Source organism: Pipra filicauda, unplaced genomic scaffold (genome assembly GCF_003945595.2).
Source record: "Pipra filicauda isolate LSUMZ 115617 unplaced genomic scaffold, ASM394559v2 scaffold198_size2598500_pilon, whole genome shotgun sequence".
Lineage (NCBI taxonomy): Eukaryota > Metazoa > Chordata > Aves > Passeriformes > Pipridae > Pipra > Pipra filicauda.
Window position 1 is genome coordinate 2340657 of NW_024104307.1, and position 23715 is coordinate 2364371.

Below are 23715 nucleotides of genomic sequence, written 5' to 3' on the forward strand. Positions count from 1 at the left end.
GGCATCAGACATGTCACCCTTTTCTGTGCCATTTTTGACCTAACTAGTCAAAGCCATTCAGCAGCAGGCTTGCATCTTCCTTGTACTTCTGGATGCTACTATCATACCTATAGGAGCCTTACTTGTTTTCACAACATATCTTGAAAGCTACCTCAAAGTCTTCCAACACTTCTGAAGTGCTTTGGCTTCCAAAACAGACAGTTCTAGGATCCTTCCTAACAGCTCCATAAGTCAAGTTGAAATCTGTTCTTATGAAGTTCTGGGTCTTTATTCTCCTACTTACCTTTCTCTGGCTCTTAAGGTGTTAAACTCTATTACTATACAGTCCCTGCAGCCCAGGCTGCTGTTGAAGGCCATAATAATGGGTATTGTATCTATCTACAGGCTATATAGGGTAACAAGAGGATATAGACCTATGAAATAACAGCACCTACAGGCCATAAAACTACATGTAAATTCCTTGTCCAGCTACCTTTGAAAGGTAAGTTTAATAGCATCATTAAGTACTGGAAAATACAGGCCTTATCCTTCTCTATATGAGCTCAGTAGGAGTCTCCAGTTAAACTTCAGTCTGCAGGATAACTTGCAATTAGTCACATGATTCACATGACTGTGCCAAACCTACCTTTCCCACACTCCATATTTTGAGCTACAAATTATTTCTCTGCAAAAATCAGAAAAATGGCAAATGACACAACTCTACACCAATGCATGCAGTATGGGTAACGAACAGGAGGAGCTGGAAGCCATGATGCAGCATGAAAGTTATGACATAGTCCCAGTCACAGAAACGTGGTGGGATGATTCGTGTGACTGGAGTGCTGCAAGGGATGGCTATAAGCTCTTCAGAAAGACAGGCAAGGAAGAGGAGGTGGTGGGGTGGCTCTGTACATTAGGGAGTGTTTCAACTGTACAAAGATCAAGGATAGTGATGATAAGGTTGAGTGCCTATGGATGGATAACCAGGATAACCAGGATAAGCAGCTGGCTGATGTTTCATGATTGCTAAGCCTTGCTCTTGTGGAAGACTTTAACTTGTCAGATGTCTGCTGAAAACTCAACACAGTGGAGAGCAGGCAGTCTAGGAGGTTCCTGGAGCATGTGAAAGATAACTTCCCAACACAGCGGATGAGTGATCCCACCAGGGGGTGGCTCACTAGACCTGCTGTTTACAAAGGGAGAAGGGCTGGTCGGAGATGTGGTGGTCAGAGGCCATCCTGGGCACAGAGAAGATGAAATGATGAGTTTTTGATTCTTACTGAAGTGAGGAGGAGAATCAAAAAACCTCTACCTTCAACTTCCAGAGGGCAGATTTTGGCCTATTCAGGACACTGGTTCAGGGGGCCCCTTGAGAAACAGTCCTTAAAAACAAAGGCGTCCAAGAAGGCTGGACATACACTAAGATGAAAGTCTTAAAGGTGTAGGAGGAAGCTGCCCCTGTGTGCCAAAAGATGGGCCTGTGTGGAAAAAGACAGACATGGCTGAACACAGAGCTTTCACTGGAACTTAGGCTAAAAAAGAGAGTTTATGAACTTTGGAAGAAGGGGTAGCCTGCTCAGGAAGAGTACAAGGAGGTCGTTAGGTTATGCAGAGAGGAAATCAGAAAGGTGAAAGCTCACCTAGAACTCAATCTGAGCACTGCTGTGAAAGATAATAAAAAATGTTTTTATAAATACATTAACAACAAAAGGAGGACCAGGGAAAATCTCCATCCTTTATTGGACCTGGGGGAGAAAATTGTCACCAAGGATGAGGAAAAGGCTGAGGTACATAATGCCTTCTTTACCTCAGTCTTCAACAGAAAGACCAGTTATCCTCAGGGCAACCAGCCTCCCAAGCTGGTACACAGGGACAGGGAGCCGAAGAGACACACTGTAATCCATGAGTAAGTATTTAGTGTCCTGATGAGCCACTTAGACACTCACAAGTCTCTGGGAGTGGATTGGATTCACCCAAGGGTACTGATGGAGTTGGCGAAAGAGCTTGTCAAGCCAGTCTCCATCATTTGTCACCAGTCCTGGTTAACCAGGATGATTGGAGCTTGGTAAATGTGACACCCATATACAGGAAGGGTTGGAAGGAGGATCCAGGTCTGTCAGCCTGATCTTGGTGCCAGGAAAGGTTATAGAACAGATCATCCTGGCCGTGATCACAGGGCACATATAGGACAACAAGGATATCAGGTTCAGCCAACATGGGTTTCAGAAGGAAGGTCCTGTTTGGCCAACCTGATCTCCTTTTATGACCAGTTGACTCACATAGTGGATGAAGTCTACCTGAACTTTAGTAAAACCTTTGACACAGTTTCCCACAGCATTCTGCTGGAGAAGCTGGCAGCCCATGGCTTAGGTGTACTCTTCTGGGTTAAAAACTGGCTGGATAGCTGGGACCAGAGAGTGGTAATGAATGGAATTACATCCATCTGGTGCCTGCTCATTAGTGGGATTCCCCAGGGCTCAGTACTGGGGCCAGTCCTGTTTAATATCTTTATCAATGATCTGGATGAGGGGATTAAGTGCATCCTCAGTCATTTCACAGATGACACTGAGTTGGGTGGGAGTGTTGACCTGTTGGAGGGTAGCAAGGCTCTGTAGAGGAATCTGGACATACTGGATCGATGGGCCAAGGCCAGTGGTATGAGATTCAATAACTTGAAGAGTCAGCTCCCGCACTGGGGTTACAACCACCTCATGCAGCACTACAGGCTTGGGGAAGAGTGGCTGGAAAGTTGCCTGGCAGAAAACGACCTGGGGGTGCCGGTCCACAGACAGCTGAGCATGAGCCCAGGTGGCCAAGAATGCCAATGGCATCCTGGCTTGTATCAAAAATAGTGTGGCCTGCAGAACCAGGGCAGTGATCATCCCCCTGTACTCGGCATTAGTGAGGCTGCACTTTGAATCCTGTGTTCAGTTTTGGGCCTCTCACTATAAGAAGGACATTGAGGTGCTGGAGCATGTCCAGAGAAGGGCAACAGAGCTGGTGAAGGGTCTGGAGCACAAGTCTGATGAGAAACAGCTGAGGGAGCTGGGGCTGTTTAGCCTGGAAAAAAGGAGGCTCAGGGGAGACCTTATCACTCTCTACAACTACCTGACAGGAGTTTGGAGCAAGATGAGGTTTGGCTTCTTCTTCCAGGAAACTAGTGACAGGACAAGAGGAATGACTTCAAGTTGCGCCAGTGCATGTTTAAGTTGGACATCAGGAAGAATTTCTTCACTCAAAGGGTGGTTAAGCATTTGAATGGAGTGCCCAGGGAACTGGTGGAGTCACCATCCCTGGAAGCGCTCAAGAAACAGCTGGGTGTTGCATTTAGTCCTATAGCTTACCTGACAAGATGGCATTCAGCCAAAGGCTGGACTCGATGACCTCGGAGGTCAACTTAAAGATTCTGTGATTCTGTAACACATTTTTAACAATTATGAACTAATTAGATGTGGGTGGATACAGAAGTGATATTGAGATTTTTCAGAAAGTCTTGAGAAAAATCTTGATTTTTCTACAGCCAAAAGTAAAACTCCTGTGAACTTTTCTGAAAACAGGATTTTACCCGCTCTCCGCTGTCCTGACCATATTACAATTTTCAAAAAGTTATTTTAGTCTAATGGCTACATACAATCTGTCACAGGTATAAAATTTATTACAGCTGAAGAATCCTTTTGAATTCCTGTACACTATTTATAAAAACAGATAATATGTATGATAAACAAAGGTAACACGCAAGTTCCCCAGTGAAAGTTTATATTTCATCTAGGAATGCCTGAATACCAGTCTTTGGACTGCAAGGGTTTTTGTCTAGGAAATGCTTTTCCTGCCACTGTATCTCAGAAAACTGGGATTATACCTATGAACAATTATTACTCAAGGAGACTATGACACCAAATTAGTTAAAGCAAACAAATATATATACAAACCAACATCTTTAGCCAATGTTCTTCCAAATAATGTGCCTGGGCTTTAACAAAAACTCCTGCAAAACTGGGCAAGCAGCAGGATACTTTCATATACTAAGAACTTTTTTTTTTTTGTCACTCTTTCTGTCACAAATGTTTCCAAAGGCTGGAGTTCAAAGCAATCTCAACATTGTTCAATAAGATTTAGAAATTAAACAGTTACTGCGCTTTGCAGAGTCCTTTGATTGAGTTCTGCAGGTGGAAATTCAGGATTGGTGCCAAGCAGAGTCTGTGATTTCTAAATGTCAAAAATCAAACCAGTGTTATCTCAGACATTTTTTCCAGACAAAATGCGCTTTTCTCTTCCAGTTGCTGGAAATAGGATTTCTATTCCTAATCCTTTCTCTTTCTGCATTTTTGCCTTGTAATACTACACAGTTTTCAGATTTTTCAGAAATGCTTCAGAATTGTTCTGCAATAGTACCTTCCTTTATGTTAGCTTCTGACCTAACTGAATAGTTAAAACCAAAATAAAGGAAAACTAACCTAACTTACTAGGTAACTAAGCAAGATAACTTGTTTAGCTGCAGTCATTGCTGTGTTATTACAGATAACACTACCAGTTCCCAACAGAATACTTGTAATTTGTCTTGGTATCTTTCCATCTTTCCTAAAGCCCCAGATTTCACAGTCAAGTGAAAACTTTCATTAGAAAGGAAGTGTTAAGAACAGAACATGTGTGAATTTTTTAAAAATACTTGAAGTAGTGTCAGGATTTTATGATGCTTGGCTTGTGCTTTTTGAAGCTTGAAGTTGGCAATACACACATTCATATTTCCATAACTTGTAGCAATATTGCTGTCCTCTTCCTGTCCTCAGCAAAACACTGAGACAAAAAAATACCTTTCCTGATGCCAACTTTATTATGAAAATCATTTTCTAGAAAGAACCACATGAAATGCAAACCTAATGCCTTATCTTCCAGACTTGATGATTCTTAGGCTGTCTTCTTTTGGGGCCTGCCCTTCAGGGACTTCACCTGCACTTACCTACATCCAGTTCCAGTCTTCCATTTGTTGGTAATGATGCAGCTAGACCTTTAGACAACAGCATGACCCCTTCAATGCAGCCAGATACTAGAGACAAACACTGTCTAGCTTTTAAAACTACCTTTCCATAGGGCACACATTTTTCACTGCAACTGTTTTCTCAAAACCAAAATAAAATACATTTTTCTATCTACAATTTCTTCATATTTCATGTAATTTATTAGAATAGAACGTGGGTACAACATCTTGTGCCATTTACTCCAAAACTTGCTAAATAGCAGGGTGAAAAAGGCATCTCTCTCTAGAATCCAAGGAGGAGGAGCCCTGAAAAAAAGACACCTTAGTAAATGCTTTGTTAAGATGATGTCATCAATATTTGCAAGTTTGATATCTTCTGGACACACATAGGCATGCAAGAAGACAGTGTTCTGGTTTTAGAGTCTTTGGAATTTGGAGTAAAGGCTTTAAATATCATTAATGTAATTAAATTACACCATGAAAATGATACAATTAACTTTGCAATGCTTTTTACTAAATTTACACAACGATCCTGAAGTAATTGAGACCCACCTCATCCCTTTGCTATACTGTTTGCCGATGAGCAACAACATAGACAGCAAATCAGTATTTTTTTAACCTAAATGTTTAGACAGCAGGTGATAAAATTCAGCTTTTCAAGTGCTGTAAAAATTCAAATTCATCTTCATGAAATCCAGATCTACACATTCCAGGACAGAGAAAAAATGCTGTTAATTGAAACTCACAACAATTCAACTTCATCTGACAAAAACATTTTATCTCGTTTTGCATTTCCATGCAGCATCATTCACCAGAGAGCCATGCTGTAGGACCCTCCCTCTTGAGATAGCATGGGACTCAAAACTGAAACAAATTCTCACACTGGCATAAAGGTGTATTTTGTACATACTAGCAAGATAATGTTTTGCACTGATTCCTTTTTGTGCAGACTGTAGCTCTAAAGCACTATTCATAAAACCTGCATAATGGGAAAAGCAATCTACCTTGATGGTGTGATAGGTAAGTAAATGCAGAGATAGAGTGCAAGAAAGTATGTCTTTGTTTGGTGATGCCAAAAAAAAAAAAAAAAAGGAAATATTTCAGCTTATTTGCCCTTGAAAGACAAATGATTTTAACTGTGCATATGCCTCTATAGTGTATATTCTACTATAGAGAAGTACAGTTTGAATAGCTTATGTTTTCAGGGCTACTCTAACACTCATTTTGCCTAGATTTCTGTGAATAATCCCAAATGCTGGACAGGCAAAACTAAAAAGAGTAAGATGTTAGCAAGAGAAAAAGGGAAATGGGCAAAAGATGGTGCTTGCATTCCTTGGGTAAAATTTGATTTTTTACTTTCACCTTTCAGTACCATGTTCACATACCATGGCTGACTAAGAAGTTTCAAGGCAGAATACCTGGGACAGCCCCAAGATGAAAAGAGGCTGAGGAAATTGATTTCCATGCTTAATTCCTATCAAGTCTAATGAACAGAAATGATCTACTAGCCTTTTAGAAATGAGAAATGGGGAAATAAAAAAACATTGCCAATGTCTGCTGAGCAGGGTTCATTTTCAACTAGCATGAATATCTGTCATTTAAACATACAAGAAGCTGCCAAGCTGACAATGCTTTTCAATTATAAAAAAAGCCATGTCTGAAGTTTCTCTTTTCCTGAAGGGTGACATCTGCTCTGTAACTTAAAGCATCTGCACCGTCTCTTTTGCAATGTAAGATATCCATTGTGTCAGTTAGAACAAGGCAGGCAGATGCTCCTTACACCTCCTGTTAACTTGTGCAACAGTCATGTTGCCAGAGTTAATTAAGACTGACTCTTTGCACACTTGACTTGTGCAGACATACACCATCTTCTCTTCTTTGTTTCTAGGTGGCTTCCTTTCAAATATTATGGGTCATTATTATTAAACACAGTTTATCACTGTTCTCATTTGAAATATGCAGTTTATAACAGACACTATAACCACTGCAACAGATAATATCTCTCTCTCTTTCGGGATAGGCCATCCCTTCTCTTGCAAAATGAGAAGTTGGCTTTGATTGTCTCTCCATGGAGATATGCACTAAGATACCCAGTAGAGGACCTTGTCTGAGTTCTGAGACAGAGCTACTGAATTCAGTTTCCACCATCACATTGCCCAAACTTCAAAAATTTCATGGACAAAATCTGTCCTTTCTGCCTAACCTAGATTCCCAAGAGAGTTCGAAGACCCCTTTCTATTACAACTGGGCCCCACAGTCCTAGCAATATTTTGCCCCTTTTAGGTAGGGCTTCAAAGAAAATATAATATTGGGCTACTTCATGCCTTCACGATTTCTTTCTCTTGGGGAGTGGCATAGCACTCATACTCCTCCATCTGTCTGGTTGTCTCCTCCTCTACATACCCAGAGTCCTATGATCAGCAGTAAGTGAAGGACAGAGACACAGAATAACTAAGTTGCTCTTCTACATAATGGAGGAGCACATGTGTTTTTCTTCATAAATTGTGAAAGAGTCCTCACATTTGCTCACTGCTTGTATGCTGCCCTCATTAGCACATGACTGACATGAAACTCTCAGTAGTCGCCACACTGGTACACAAGAAGTGGGGGAAAAAGGCTAATGGGGGTGTTTTACTGATTTGGCAACAGAAATCGCAAAGGAGTAAGCTCATATGGAAACCAAACTGTAGCCACTTACCTGCTAAATTTGTAATTTTAGTTCATTTCTCATTAGTAATTTTATGAAACCCTAACGAACAGGAAAATAGAGAATGAGCTATTTTTCACTCCTTTTCCAGGAGGGAGGCAGGTCTCTGAATTATTCTCATTAAGTAAAAACCCTTCCATTTGGTTGGCATGACAGTGACAGAGGATCTCTCAACAGCTATTTCAAAGGCTGTTGCAAACTACAGAGCTTCCTGTGTGAGAAACAAGTCTATACCTCCACATTATTGGGAGTTATGTGGATAAATCTCCATTCAATGAGATGAGAGTATGCCTCATTCAGCATCAAGTTAATAGCCAACATTTTCCAAATTCACCATAGCAACAATTATATAATGGCAAAGAGGTGAGAACAGCCTGCTAAAGTAGACTGTTGGGATGGTAGATGAAGCAATCAACACCTCACACTTTACCTTTGTTGCATACAAAGCTTTGGTAGTGGTCAGTGCAAAATCAGCAAGCTAAAAGACAAGAAGATGTGGTGTTCGATGGTGTCCTCTACCTACCTATGAGAAATACACAGCACATTCTTGCAACTCTCATGAGCCCTACAGCTGCTCTCCAGGTGAAACATTGAGCATTTCAACATCCCAACTGGAAATAATACTGCAGTTTGAGATCAATGAATTGTGGAGTCACACACATTCTTAAGATGTAAAATAGGGAATCAAGAAAAAGAAAATATTTTATTACCTCCAAAATTCCAAAACCGTTCAGAAACCTATGTAACGCATCTCATAGTAAACTGTTGCTATAAGGTAGAATCTGTGAAGATAATAAACCAAAAAATTATATTGCCTTACAAATGAAAACAAAGCTAAGGAAAAGTTGATTTCATAATAACGTGCAGTATGGTAGTACACAGTGTGAGCTGGCCAACATCTAGCCCTCTATGCTATATCTCAGAAGATGGCACGCTTCGTTACATTCAGCTGCATGCTCCATTTTGCACAGTGTACATCTGTCTCTGAGGTTTTGTTCTCTCACATGGACATAATTATGGAACCCTGTTTACATCACTTCGACAAAATGAATATAAAATCGGGAAGAAATTCTAGGACGCAAGCCCATACACTTAAATGGTACCAGGTTGCCACGTTAACTACTTAGACCTCAGAATAGTCTCTCTGTTTTACCCCCAACCACCCTCCTCCACCCCAAAAAAATTATAAAATTGTATCCTTTCAGAACAACTAAGACCAGTGAAAGAAGATAACATTAATTAAAAATAAGAGTGATAAAACTGTGACACATAATGTCAAGTCACTGAACTGATCAAGTAATTTCCTTTACAGTGGTATAAGAACCCTTACCCTGTTCAATAAACTGGGAAAACAGGCAACAATATGATGACCAAAACAAATCTCTAAAAATTAAAGGCAGGGCATGGGAGAGGGTGGGCAGAAGAAATGCAGAGTTGTAGAGCAAACTAAGTACAACTGTAATCAGGTCTAAGCAGGTAAGAGAAATACCTTAGTAACATGTGAAACAGTTAGAAGCGGAAAAACTTGAGATTTTTGCTTCTTGGCAATTATTTTATATAGTACTTATATCATTCCACATTCAATTTACACCGAATTCCACTGACCTAGCATACAATCAAGACAGCACAATAGCTACTTTATGGGCTGTGATAACAAAGTCGATATTAGCTGCTTACACTTGTTCATCTGTAACTATTCAATAGAACACCATGTCTTGAATCGTATGTGGCTTTAAATACTTTTTAAAATTTGTGAGTATGCACACTAAGCTAGCACCCAACATGCACTTATTCTATTGACAGAAATAAAAGATGTCCTTGGGTATTCTTAACAAAAGAAGTATGAAGGATTCATTATAAAAATAATTCCTAGTTACCCTCTCAGTCACAGAAACTAGATGAAAAATTCAGAAGTCAAACTGAAGCAGGATAGTTTTTTGGTTTTTTAAAGGTATCTATGCCTTTTACATCTCATGAATAATTACAAATGTAATTACAATTTTCACCTTTTGTGTTTTCAACTCAAGTAGAGCAATATGTGATGATGGGTTAAATTCAGTGTTTGGGCTTTTTTTTACTTCATCTCTAAATTTATATGGTTCCTCTTTGTATTACTCAGCGACAGCACAATGGTGGAGAGGAGATTAGAAATTATGCTCTTCATAAATATCTGACACATTTTGTGCGGTTTTGTTTAAACTATCTTAATCTCATAGAAGCAGGTGGTACATGTGTCCTATTGTCAATATGACTATATTAACAACAGTTAAATTTGGCTTTTTTAGAGAGAATTAAAAATCTCTACAATAGTAATACATACAAATCTTATCCTTCTTGCAACACTTGTGAAATTTCATCATACTCTTCTCAAAAAGTACCCTAAGACTTTCAGGAAAAGGGGGAAAAAACCTCACATGCACTCGGAGGAGCAGAGCTGATTTAATAGCTTGCTTTTTCCAGCCTGAGCCTTCCTAAGCACTCCTTTGAACTGATGCCCTTTCAGATTCAAATAGTATGACTAATAATTGCCATATATGTCTCAGAATCTGCTATGCCCATTAAGCTATAGTTAGTTTTTCCTCCACCTCTTACTACATCAAACACAACAGTCACCTTTTTTTAGTGATCTCTCACTTTACAGACATACCTATTTGCCTTATCTTTCATTCCTTATGTAGCCTTTAACTGACTTACAGTAAGCAACCCAGTAGTGTGGCGGTTAGTGCACAGAATGATGTTTGCTCCTCTGTTCATTTAAGCCTACCGAGTCTCGTATTAGAAAGATAATTAAGAATCTCACCCTTTTTGTTTATTCAAGCCCTTGAAAATCCCATCTTCCTTTGACTTTAATCTGGTAAACCTTTGATGTTAGTTGTTAACCTGCTTGTATTTATCAACAACTCAAAATTCATATTACCGTAGAGAAGCAACAAGCCTCTGCTTAGTCTGTGCACGTGCTGGTAGGGAGGGGGACAGTGGTGGAAAGGGAAGCTTGATTGAACCAATTTCCATTAACAAATCCTTTACACTTGAAGGATTTTGTCTTACGACAGGATATTTGGGCAAGTTACTGCCTAAGAAGAGTGTTGTAAACGTGGAGGTGTTTATAGACCAGGAAATATTTACTTGCTAGGAGAGGCACAGATAAAAAGATACAGTTTCAAGGAAAAAGCAGATGCTGCTTACTTTAGAATTCTCTGTTTCTTAAGGTTTTTATATTTATAGACCTTCCCTTGGTGAGGTCATTTTTAAGTACCTTTTTTTCCCACAGGTGTTTTTACAAGTCACAGAGGCACCCCAATAACAAGGCACATCCTTGTCCCGTTTAGTCTGGCTGATTTCAACGTCCTCACACCAAAAGTGGTAGCTCATTTCCTCTGCTGTACCGGTGGTTTGGGGTCTAAGTCTCCTACAGGACACACATGTGACCTCAGCAGTGGTTCCCCCCCCAAAAAAAACCCAGCCATTCACTGCAGCCCGCAGGGTTCTCCTTCTGGTGAGACAGTGCAAGGACTTCTCTGTGGGCTGAGACCTGGACCACCAAGTATTTCAGATAAATGAAACTAATATGGTGTCTTTGACATTACCTGCAGCGTGCCCCACATTTCACATGAAGCTGGCATGGGCAAATTTCTAGAACAAAAAAGGAAAAAAAGAGTGTTCTTCAGAATGCTCAGTGGTGTCCCACAAATCAGTTCAAAATGCTTGTGTCAGACATCCACAAAGTTTGTACTGATGACCTGGCTATTTATAGTCAGAGGAAAAGCAGCAGCACATTTCCTCTGCTTTCCACTCCAGCACTTACACCCGTTAAGGCCTCATTTAGGACCTTATCCAGACTACAACCATTGATCCCTTGCTGTCAAATCACCTGAGGCAAAGTGCAAGTACAGAGCAGGATGCAACTGTGGAGCTCAACTTTGCTTAAATTGCCTGGTGCCTTGTTGGCATTCAGAGTTCACATTGCTGCAACCAAGGTGGGCCACCAAGAATAAAAGCCACCAAGGGTCTGGTTGTATAGTGAGCAAGATTAATATGGCTTGTGGCTCCTTCCTTTGACATTTACCAAATCCTTTTACTCTGTGTAGAATAAAGTTATCCCTGAGAGAAAACCAAAGTCAATTCACACTTGCCCCACATAAAGTCAGCAGCCTGTGAAAAGTTTCATAGATACCACAACATCTGGCTAAAGGTCCAAATAATAGGACCCAAAAATCCCTGTAAAGTATGAACAAAGGGTGTCTCTGCTGGACCCAAGGGAACCCCGTGTAAATATACGTTTATTATTATTTAGTTTACTTTTACAAAAGTCAAGAAAGGTGCATTGGGTGAAAAGGAAATGCTAATTGCAGCGCTCTCAAAAAGTCCTTCTCAAGGTTCCAAAAAAAGGAGCTAGATTCTCTTCTCAGGTTCAAAGCACTCTCACTGTGCTGGACTGACAGAGCAGCACAGTTTGAAGTTGAAAAGAGGGATAGCGTGGCTGCTGCTCTTTGAAGAGTGGAATAAGAAAGAGTAGCATTTAAGAAGCCTTTAGAAAAACACACCTTTTTCTGGGGAAAAAATATGTATATTTTAAAATGGCAGAAGTTTAATGAAAAGTGAGGAAAACCTCATTTTATGAAACTTTGTTTTGGCGATCCATTTTCTATGAATAGCACCTTTTTCTCTCTCATTATTTCTCCCATCCAGGAAAGAGGTTCTGTGGCAGGACTGATAAAAGAGTCAAATACCTGTATTGATGGATTTGTTTTTAAGCATTGTACATACTTGGCAATGATAAATTATCACTTTACACACACATGCATACATAGGATGTGTATATGTGATTGTAGAAATGTATATATTCACTTACACCATATAGATATACACACCCTACACATCCAACTTGAGAGACCATAATATGCATAAATATATACATGTAAGTGGAACAAATTCAGACCTTGGCAGTAGTGCATGTATTTAACCTCACTTATGCAAATAAACCCACCAATTTAATCCTGGACAGCAGCAAACAGCCATAATTTCTCTTCAGTGGTCAAACCATTACCTTAGATTTACGTGTAAAATTTTCTTCCTAGTCAAAACAGCACAAAAGAAATCTGGTCCCATATATTCCCTCATACCCCTGAAAAGGGGGAACATCTCCCATAGTCACAAACATAAAGTGAAATTGCCTCTGAGATTTTAGTTATTTGTCAACCAAAAAAAAAAAAAATAGTAATTGTTTAGTGTTGATTACCACAGCCATTAAATATTATTGCTGAACCAAACACTATTTTTTTTTTGATGAGTATTTTTTGAACATTAAGGACATTACTGAGGATGGTTGGTATCATGTCAGACCAAAAATCCAGCCAGCCCAGTACCTTGTCTCTCACAGCGGTAAAAAAAAAAAACCAAAACAAACAAAAAAAAAAAAAAAAAACAAAACAACCAAAAAAAAAAAAAAAAAAAAAAAAAAAAAAAAAAAGAAAAAAAAAAAAAACCAACTCACAACACACAGTAAACCCCAAACCCACAAACAACAACAAAAAATAACAGTAGAGCAGGTACATATTTATTTTGGTTTATTCTTTGCCATGATACCATTTGTTTTAGAGTCCCTTCCATTCATGAGTCCCAAGAATACAACCTGTATTGTCCTCATCTGATATTACTTTACGCTGTTTTATACAGATTCAAATCCACAGAGACCAGAAAAGGCTGTACAGAGTTTAATAAGCAGTTCTTAAAAGGGTAGGAGCTAAAATTATCTCTGGACAAGAATCCCTGCTTTAGAGTAGGACAGTGCATTCTGCCAAGCAGGAAGAAACAGATGGGGACTGAGAACTTCAGATGCCTTCCGCTATGACAGGGTCTGCACCCAAAAGGCAGCAGTTGCAAAGCAACACAGACCATGAGAAAAAAAAAAAACAAGACAAGGGAGCATACATATGATCCCGCCTCTTTGCACCTTTGGTTATCAGCCACTAGAACTGAGCCAGCATGGAAGGAAAAGTACCCTGCTGATGATTCTGACCTAAAGCTGATTACTCTTCCCTACAGGCTAGGATAAGATTAGGAAGCAGATCCAAGTTCCCCAGTTTTGTCTCTTTTGTATTCCCAGGAGCATGTGATCAGACAAATACCCCTTAATCAGGGTCAGATTTACTGCTAGATCCCATACCAGTATGAGAACAGGGGAGAAAAACATGAGACAGAGGAGCTAAGAGTTCTGGATCTCCCTCTCCTCTGCCATGTGGTTTTGGTTTGTGCCCTGCCACTCCATACCCAAAAACTGCTGCTTGCTAGGGCTATTCCCAGCCCTGGCTATTTTTACACCTCTGAGTCCAATCTTGTATTAATCACTCAAGGTACTTCTCAGCCCCCACAGTTAAAACATATAAGCTGACATATTCTGAAAACACACTGTCATTGTTTTACCAGATATGACTCCCACACTGAAGTTGCCAGAGTAGATGAGATCAGTGGTCAACACATACTTCTATCCCAACTCAGAGAGTAAATAGATCTAAGTGATTCCAAAGAAAGGATAAAAGGCCTTCACTGGACAGTTAGGCAGAGCTATCCCCCACTGTGGGCCAATTTCAGGCCCATTTCAGGCAGTCACTGTTTGGCTTATGCCCTTGGAGGATACATACTAACCTCCCTTATGAATTTTTATCCCAACTAGCAAAACTACCGGTAATTTTATTTGTAACATGCAAAGCTGAATCCTCTAGAGTAAATTCACTGTCTCAGCTGTAAAGCCCTTCAGACTTTTTTTGGTGCAGAGAACATACTTCCTTTTAGGTATGAATGGGACAGCACCGTCCCATTCATACCTAAGCACACACTGCTTGGAAAGACAATGTCAAATCTAGTAACAATATATTTTACACTGCCATTTAAAACATCAAATTTGCTTAAGAAAATTTCCCTTCTTATTACATGCACTACACCACTGTACAACTTTCTGGTGAACTAGCCTCTCTATTTGAAAAAAAAGAGAAAAACAGAATGCAGGAAAATCCCAAGTGGCTTCACATGGGATCCACTCAAGAAACAGAGGGGATCACACAAATAATCTAAGAGTTCTGAGTAGCCATCTTCTATATTTAATAAGGTATGACGAGAACGATGCACCATAATAGGACCGTTGCATTTGGATCACACCGAACTGGATAAGAGTACCACTATGTCTATCTTATTTTTTTCAAGTTATGTTATTTTCTGTATATGTAGTTGTGATACTCACTCTACTACCGAATTTATTAGCAGATAATATCCCATGTAAACTCATTAGCATTATTTATGTTCAGAACTTCAAGAAGTACTAGCAATGAGAGACAATAGATTTGATCTTCAGGGTAATTATTAGGTTTCCTCAACAAAAGAAACATAATGTGCACAGTCAAAAAGAGAAGTTTGCAGTTAAAGCACTTTTCCATCCTTCCCCATAAAAAGCACTGAAAATAATGGAAATTCATAGACTTACATAGAAATAGTTTGGACTTCAAAAAGTCATCTAGTTCGTATCTCCTCTCAAGGTAAGATGAATATACATAATTTAAAGCACTTAATCTACCCCTCCATTCCTGCAGTGTTGTCCCTTATTATAGCTGCATTTTATGTATGTGTTATGCCTTTACATAGACTAAGTCACTAGATAACTACAGTTTATCATACATCTCTATTAAAACTAATAATTTTGAGAGTGAGAACATCTGTTCACCCAATTGTCCTTCTAGTAGAAACTTCTTTTTAAACCTAATATAATTGTTCACATTCCTGGTCTTTATCTTGCCAACATACAGTTTACAGAACTTAAATGCCTCAGCACAGTTGATGCAAATTTACACAGCAGCTTTATGTGCATTTCTTCACCTCTTGTATGTTGCTCTTTACTTATACCCTGGCCTTTGGAAATGGCAGGTCAGTCTAGTAGCTCTCACCAAGCAACAGCACTGGGGTGCTGGTAAATGGAAATAAATTGTTCAAGAAAAAAGCTCAAAGAAAACTATAGATAGGGTTTATATATATATATATATATGTATGTATATGTGCGTGTGTGCACATGTGTGTATAATTTAAAAAAAAACCAAACAAACAGACTATACTTGCAAAGCCTATGTTCTGCATCCACTGCATTCCTTTCCAGTTATGCAGTTCCAGCCAAACAACAGATCAGGTTAGGTCATTTCTCACAGAAGCATGATTCATTCCTCCTAGGAGCCATAAGGTTAAACCCCATAAAATGTAAATCCCGTTTCAGGTTTCTCTTGAGACTGCTTTTGTTCCATTCAGGTATGTGTTCTGCCTCATCACAACTGAATTCAGTTGTATTAAAACTAAACAAAGACATTCCTGAGGAATCCAAGTGAAGTGTGACTAAATTATTGTCTCCTGTACTTCTCAAGCACTGTTAAAAATGAGACTTCTTTAGTTATTCTAGGGACAAAAAAATCTTGTCCCAACATGGGGTGTTAGATCCCATATTGGTTTTAACAGACTCCTTATAAAGTTTCTCTTTTGTACTTCCCAGCATGCAGTTTGGTTTAGTGGTGGCTCATTCATTGTAGTGGTTATTTGCCCTAAGGACAACCAAAAGTCCTGATGACATGACTAAGAGCCTATTTGAAGGAATGGGTTTGAACCATGAGGCATTTTGGATTGAAAAGGAAAAGAAAATGGCAAAAGCTTTGAATCAAGAATTTAAATGATCAACATCCAAACTAGAATTGCACCAATGCCCCTCAGGGATGAACCTTAATATATATGAGGATCCTCAGTCCTGCTACTGACATTATATTACAATGAGTAGTTCCTTTCCTCAACCCAAGAAAGCCCCAGCACAACGTACATGAAATATAACACTGATTAGGGACCAGGAACATCATCACAAATTCCAGAGATTAGCCTCTGCAGATCAGACTCAGATGGCTGGGGGAAAACACTTTATCAACCACTAGAAAACATATGCAGCTTTGATTCCACTGTTTCATGTTGGACTTCTGTTTCTTTTGGCATGTGTTTGCAATATCAAATGCCACAATACTGATGAACACTCAAAGACCATATGATATCACTAACAAAGTGCAAACTCGACAAATCCCAAGATGTCTAGCAATGGAGTTCAGACTCTATGTCCTTGTAAACCCATATCCCTGGTTTCTTGATTCAATAGAATGCCAATTGAGAAAAATATATGTCACTGGAATTTGAAAGTCTGCTGTGGAGTTCCTCCCATCCCTCCATCACTTTCTACATGTTGATGCTGAAATGTAGTAAACAGGCATTCATAGAGATCATATTCATCTTTAAAAGTGAGCAACTGCTGGCTTTGTAAATCCATGCTGACATTTTGCCACCTTGCTCTGCTGCCAATAAAATTTGGTAATTTAATGAAGTGGAGATCTAACAAATGCGCAAACCTTGGTGGATTATCAGCATCAAGGTTTGCATTACAGTGTGTGAAAAAAGGATTAAAGAAGTACTTTTTAGTTATAATAAACCCTGAGCATTGGATTAAAGCGCAATGGAGTTGGCAAGAAGGATACAGTATCTATAGAATTTAATGGTAACCTAGCTCTATCAGGTCGTACAGCTTTAATTTCAATACAGCATTTTCTTCTTAATCCCTTGTTTGCCAGCAGTAATGTTGTTGGATTACAGTGACCACCAGGCTGTGGCTATTTACATAAAAATTAGGCAAATGTCTTTAATAAGGACAAAATTACATAGCTGTTGGATATTAAAAAGGTTTTATAACTTTGAACCTTGCTGCTTCTGTGATTTTCTGCTAAGTTTAAAAGATCAGGAGAACTCCTCCCTTTCCTTCACAGAAGTCAGCAAAAACTTCCAGCCATTATCTGCCACAAGAACTTCACATTGAAAGCTGAGGGGCTCAGTAAGCATGTGTGAACCAAGCTAACATTTTGTCGGTCATAAAACAGAGAGCAGATTCTCAATTGATTTAAATTGCCAGCCCTACCCTAACTTCAAAGTACTAATTTTGGTTTATGTTCTCTGTGCCACAGGAATAACTGACAGGCAGGGACAGGCTGAAATAGCAAAAAAACAATCCATATCCACTAAATATTTTTCTCTACTTGATTTTAGCATTCCTGCCCTGAATATCTATCCACTCGCTCAAAGTGATTTCCCCTGTTCCTTCATAATTTTCTGAAGCAAGAGATTGAAAAAACTTCACCTGGCACCATGGGTCTGGGGCTGAGAGACTAAATACAGTCCTCAACAGCAGCAACCCAGATTCAAGAAATGAGGAGCTTGTACTGGAGATGTAAGCGAAGGTAGCTCCATTACAGATGGGTAGCCCCAGCATATCTGTTCTTCACCAGGAGCTGAAAGCTAGGGAAGCACATGAACTTGCAAGAGTGGGGAAAGGAGGCTAGGAAAGATAGAAGGGCAGCTCTAGCCACTTATATAATCAGAAGGCATACAGAGGAAGAAGTATCTATTAGGATCACTAAGAAATAACATGTATGCTTTAAGGTTTTGTTTTATATCACCTGGGCAACAAAGAGAAAGGATGCTCAGTTTGGCCAGCTTTAACTCACCCACAGCATGAGCTTGTCAGGTTGCTGTGGAAGCAACAGGCAAATGAAGAGCTCAGGACAACAGGGTGCACATCACTACTGCCAGCCAAGGAAAGCAGAGAAAGATATCAGGGTATGATATTCTTTCCTGCTCCTCTGCAACTTTCTTTAACTTCTGCTTGTGGGAGGCAGGTGGTGACCCAGCCTGTGGTTTTGGAAGGAGGAATGGATGGATTTGTAGAAACACACTTCACTGCTCTTCTGTACAAAGGGTGCGTGGGACCAGATTAATGCAGAAAGTTGTGTCATGGAGTACGAGGGTAAGGTGTTTTGTCTACATGCCTGTGCAGAGGAGTAAAACATGAAGGGGAGGGGTTTGAGTATGTGCTTATGCAGAGTACCTGGCTATTCTCACAGGAGGTAACACTCTCAGGGTTCACCAGCAATCCAATGAGGGACACAAAGTATGTTATATAAATTGAAATAGCTTTGGTAGGAGAGTAAGAGCAGCCATATGGGAACATAATAAGGAGAGCACTTTATGAAATGTATGTCCATTCAGCAGATGACAGAACTAAAATTACATCTTCTACAGCATTTGAGAGGGAAGCCTTCCTCCCTGATTTCCACCTCACCCCACAGCCACCATTTGGTAGATTGTTTTTACATTGACCAGCTTATTTGACAAATACAAACAAAGCATATCCCTTAAAAAGAGACATAATTTATATTAGGGTTCTTTCTTTAATATGGGTGCTACATAGAAAGCCCCATTTTCTTTTACTTAAAAGTCAACTTTAAGCTAAATAGTATTTTTAAAATATAATACGTGGCTCCTGTCTTGCATTTTCCCATTCATCACATTTGATTAGAATACCTAATGCATTTATTAAAAATGAACAAACAAAAAAACACTGGAACCAAGACATCAATAATTCTAACTTTGTTTCTTACTAAACAGGGGCTTATATGTTGGTTATATTGAATAGTTGTGGTTTATTTGAAGCAGACCATTTGCTTTACTGCAAATTATCTGATTATTCCAGCAACTTAAGAAAACGATTTTCTAAATAAAGCTTATTTCCATTCTTTCATTATGGAAAATAGATAATAAAAACATTACTGAAGTGTTCTGTCCTAGCTTTTTTTCTAATTTGCTTCATTTTTTTTGTAGCTGCTTTTTCTGGTCCTTACTGCACTATGAATATAGGGGGGAATAAAAGTGATTATTTTATTTTTTTCTCTCCCCCCCAAAAAAATGCCTCTAATAAGATGACTATTCCCTTGTGCCCGAGAATGTAACTTCTTTCCTCCAGGACCTGTTGTGAGTAGGAATTCTTTGTATTCCCCTTAAGAGGTAGGATAGTTTTTCTGCTGAAAAGACATGATTTGCTTCCTCGCTTCAAGCCTGGGTAGTTACTATTGCTAGTGGGCAGTAAAACTAAGACTGTTTCTCTATAATTCACCTCAGTCCTCCAACACCTCTACTCTGGACCATTGTGAAAGTCAGAAAAAAGAAAGCAAAGTGTTTTCATGAAAAAAAGATACCCATAAATCCTATGGAGCACAACCTATAATACTCCATTACATATCCTCAACATATCCTGTTATTACCATCTTCATCTGTCCTGTTAAAACATTTGTAGCTCTAAAAGTGTGATCTAGAAAAGGGAATGGCTAAAGGAGAAATGACATGCAAAAAAAATATTTTGACAAATTGAACAGAAATTTAACTTTATAGTCTTTTTCATTTCTGTGTGTCACCCTGTCCTGCTCCTTACTGCACTGATTATGCTACAGCTTAAGAAAGTAGCTGCTTAATACTTCATGCTAATTTCATACTGACTTTACCCCCATCAGCCTTTAGCCGATGTAGACTTTACCAGGACACATTTTAATTACATTCTCTCTAAGGAAAAGACAGTTATTTTTCACTTGTACAGATAGAGATTTTCATAATGAGAAGAAATTCCTTAGACACATTTCCTCAAAACTGCCCTTTACTAACCTCAAAAAAATAAAGCAACAAACCTCTGTCCTTCCCTAAGCACTCCTCATCCTTCCCAGTCCAACATTAGGGTGCTCCATAGATCCTCTCCACCAGAGCTGGTTCAGTTGCCCGGGGTTGAATCCAAGAGAGTGTGTGGCTGTGCAAGCTGACAAACAGCTTAAGAAAGTAATCTTGCACTATGTACCCTTTCTTAATTTGTGCATACTTATTATTTTAATCAATATCTTGGTAATTAAAATCCTGCATGATCAATTTTCTGGCCTTCCTACAGGCCTCTCTAATTTTAAAAAACATTTCCCAGTCCCCTAACTCTACACTGCTGTTGGCTGTTCCAAGAATCACCAAGCTCCCTCCTCTGCTTTCAAATTCTACAGAGACTGTCCTTGGCCATGTCAGCTAATATATTTTCTAAGACCTTTCATTACAAATTTAATAATATCATCCACCGATATTGTCAAGCCTCTGCTTGATTCTGCTTACTCTTCACTAAATGCAGTATTAAGCCCCCACTCATTTTCTTTACCCAGTTTTACCTCTGTTATTACACTCATAATACAACCATTATCTCTGAAGTGATTCTACCTACAGTCAATAGTCTTAAGCTCAAACCCTACTTCCTACAAAGCCTATGGGGCAACACCATTTTAAGAACACAAGATAGGTAAATAGTCCTTACTCTTGAGGACACATTCATACCTTAATATAGTGCCACAACCACAGTGATCAATACAGAGTAATTCATTTTAATTCTAAAGGCTCTACATCTAATAATCAGAAACCATTAAATGTGTCTAAAAAGTAAAGTGGAGAACCACACACAAAAGGACTTCAAGTTTCTAGCTGGAGAACACGAGCAGCCCAAAGAGGACAAGCAGTACTTGTGGGTAAAACACAGGTTTTGGCTTTACTTGAAAGAGTAAACCTTTCTGTCCCTTGAAGCGAATAGAGACTTTGTCCCTTCTATCCCCTATTCCTCCATTCCTTCCTCCCTAAAGAGAATGAGGTCATATGTACTGGGCAGTCCACACCACACCACCCAGCTCTTAGAAAGACTGCAGCTCTTTAATAATCCAAGTATTTGAACCAAGTACTGATATAAAGGTAAAATCTTAACTTTGTCCTATTACAGCAACTATAAAAGCAGAAAGATTCCAAGATTTAGATTTCTATTTTCCTAAACTGGATGGCTTGTTAGTTTTTGCTTCTGTTTCTTTGGGGGTTTTGGGAGGGGGGGTTTGAGGTGGGGGGTTTTGGGAGGGTTGGGGGGGGGTTTAATCTGAGAGCTGTACAGGGTAGAGAAATATTTTACAGTGTGTTTTTGTACAGGACCTCATGCAATAGCTTTCTGTAGGTGCCAAAGAAATATAACATTAATAAGCAAACCATAATTTCAGGCTTTTGCTTCTGAATTTATCACAACTGCAGCAACTGATATGTATATTTCCCTTTTTCTCATTTTTTAAGCAAAGAGTCTGAACTTCCTTTCAAATATCTCTGTTGTTGTTTTTTTTTAAATTATATTATTGACATCAATATGCAACGTCGCAGAAGAACTCTTCCTACTTATCCTGGTAGACCAAAAGTTACATTTTCAGGATGCCCTTGTTCAGAGCTTCTGATCCTGATCTGATTGAAGTCAAATGACAAAACTGTCTCTGAATCCAGTGATCCGGGACCAAGTCTTAACCATTCTCCCAAAGATTCAGGCAGTATTTCCCCCTCCCCCACCAGAGCTCTTGCACTTGGGAAGTTAGAGTCTCTGCTGGTGAAAATTAACCAGTTCAGTTGTATGGACAGATGTGGATCAATTCACACTATCTGAAGACTGAGACTGAAGGCAGTCATCCCTTTTTAAAAAAAAAAAAAAAAAAAAAAAAAAAAAAAAAAAAAACCCACACTAAAATAAAAGAAAGAGAAAGAAAAGTCAGCAGCAAAAAGAAAAGATCATTCACTCCTTAATTAAGTGACCACATTGCTAATCAGATTTTCCCATGAAGATGCTTCAATTCCCCTCTGCACACTATAGGGGAAAAGCTAGCAGCTGTAGTATGGGCTGTTGAGATTTTTCAAATGTCCCTCAGAGAATTAGAGCTGCAAGATGATTTCTGCCAATTAATTCAATAGGCCAACAATTTTCAGCACTGTTTGTATGTTAGCTAGGTCTGCATTAAGAAATATGAAATGGTCACAGGGCCTACATCTGTTTCCCTAAATAACCAGCAAAGCACAATTATCATAAATTTTTGATTAAAACCACAGACCACTGTATTATTATCACCCATGGATGTTCCTTATGAACATAGTTGAGAAGTCCTTTCACCACCAACACATAGATTTAAGAGACCTGTGCTGAGCACTGCACAAGCAGACTAACACACAAAACATCACATTTCCCAACCAGTACATAACACACATTTCACTCATTGATTAATGCACCTTCTCCTGATTTTCATTTCCCCTCATTGTAATAAAGAATAAGATCATGCAGCAAAGCTTCCTTCCTTTATGAAAATTTCCTACTGACACTTGTATCCTCTCCTGTCTTCTACTCATACCAGTTCTTCCTTCACTCTTCAACCTCTAAGCTCAAACAGCAGCTCAGGCACTTCTTGCTTGAGCCTGAACACACCCCACAAATGAAACTCTTGGCTGATCTTCCTGTCCACCATACCTACTTAGCTTTCAGCTGTCACCATAACCAAGCAAATCACAGAATTGTTGGAATTAGATGATCTTCAAGGTTCCTTCCAACCCAAACAATTCTATGGTTCTATGATGTCAGAGGCAGGGACACCTTTCACTAAACCAGGTTGCTCAAAGCTCCATCCCACCTGGCTATGAACACTTCCAGGAATGGGGTACCCGTCACTTCTCTGAACAACCTGTCCCAGTGTCTTGCTGCCCTCAAAGCACAGAATTTCTTCCCAATATCTAACCTAAACCTACTTTTTTTCAGTTTAAACCATTCCCACTTGTCCTATCACTATATACTCTTGTAAAAAGTCCCTCTCCAGCTTTTTTTATGGCCCTCCTCTGGACTTGCTCCAACAGGTCCATGTTCTTCATATGTTGGGGGCCCTGGAATTGGATGCAGTACTCCAGGTGGGGTTCCACAAGAGTAGAGTAGAGGGGTAGAATCCTCTCCCTCTATCTGCTGGCCATGCTTCTTTGGACTGGCTGTCTGATATGGCACATTGGTGGGTCATGTCAAGTTTTTCCTCCAACACCCCCAAGTACTCCTTCTCAGTTCCCAGAATAACAGCCTATTAACTGATGGTGGATCACCCACAGAGCTGGCCTCCACTCTTGTTGCACAGGGCCCCTTTTCCCACACACCTGGTATGATATATGGCAGCATTGAGTGCTGGGGCCAGCTAGCAGAGCAGAAATTTAACCCAGCAACTATGAGCAGCCATAGAGAGCCTTCTGTCTATTTACCTCGTAGTAGCATATTGTGAAGTATAAGTGCTAAGCAGCACTCTCATTCCTGAATTCAGCTGTAAGA

At 39.5% G+C, this 23715-nt stretch overlaps 1 long non-coding RNA gene across 4 annotated transcripts; it reads right to left on the bottom strand.

The window, feature by feature from the left end:
- Positions 1 to 5132: 5132 nt before the first annotated feature.
- Positions 5133 to 23571, bottom strand: LOC113993204. 4 transcript variants are annotated; one of them, XR_005563269.1, is made up of 4 exons: positions 23547 to 23571; positions 11249 to 11294; positions 8372 to 8443; positions 5133 to 5260 (listed from the first exon to the last, which is right to left on the bottom strand). It is a non-coding gene; the product is annotated as an uncharacterized LOC113993204 (long non-coding RNA). The 4 variants fall into 4 exon arrangements; XR_005563270.1 differs by lacking the exon at positions 23547 to 23571 and adding an exon at positions 22886 to 22924; XR_005563268.1 differs by lacking the exon at positions 23547 to 23571 and adding an exon at positions 22882 to 22913.
- Between the last annotated feature and the right edge of the window lie 144 nt (positions 23572 to 23715).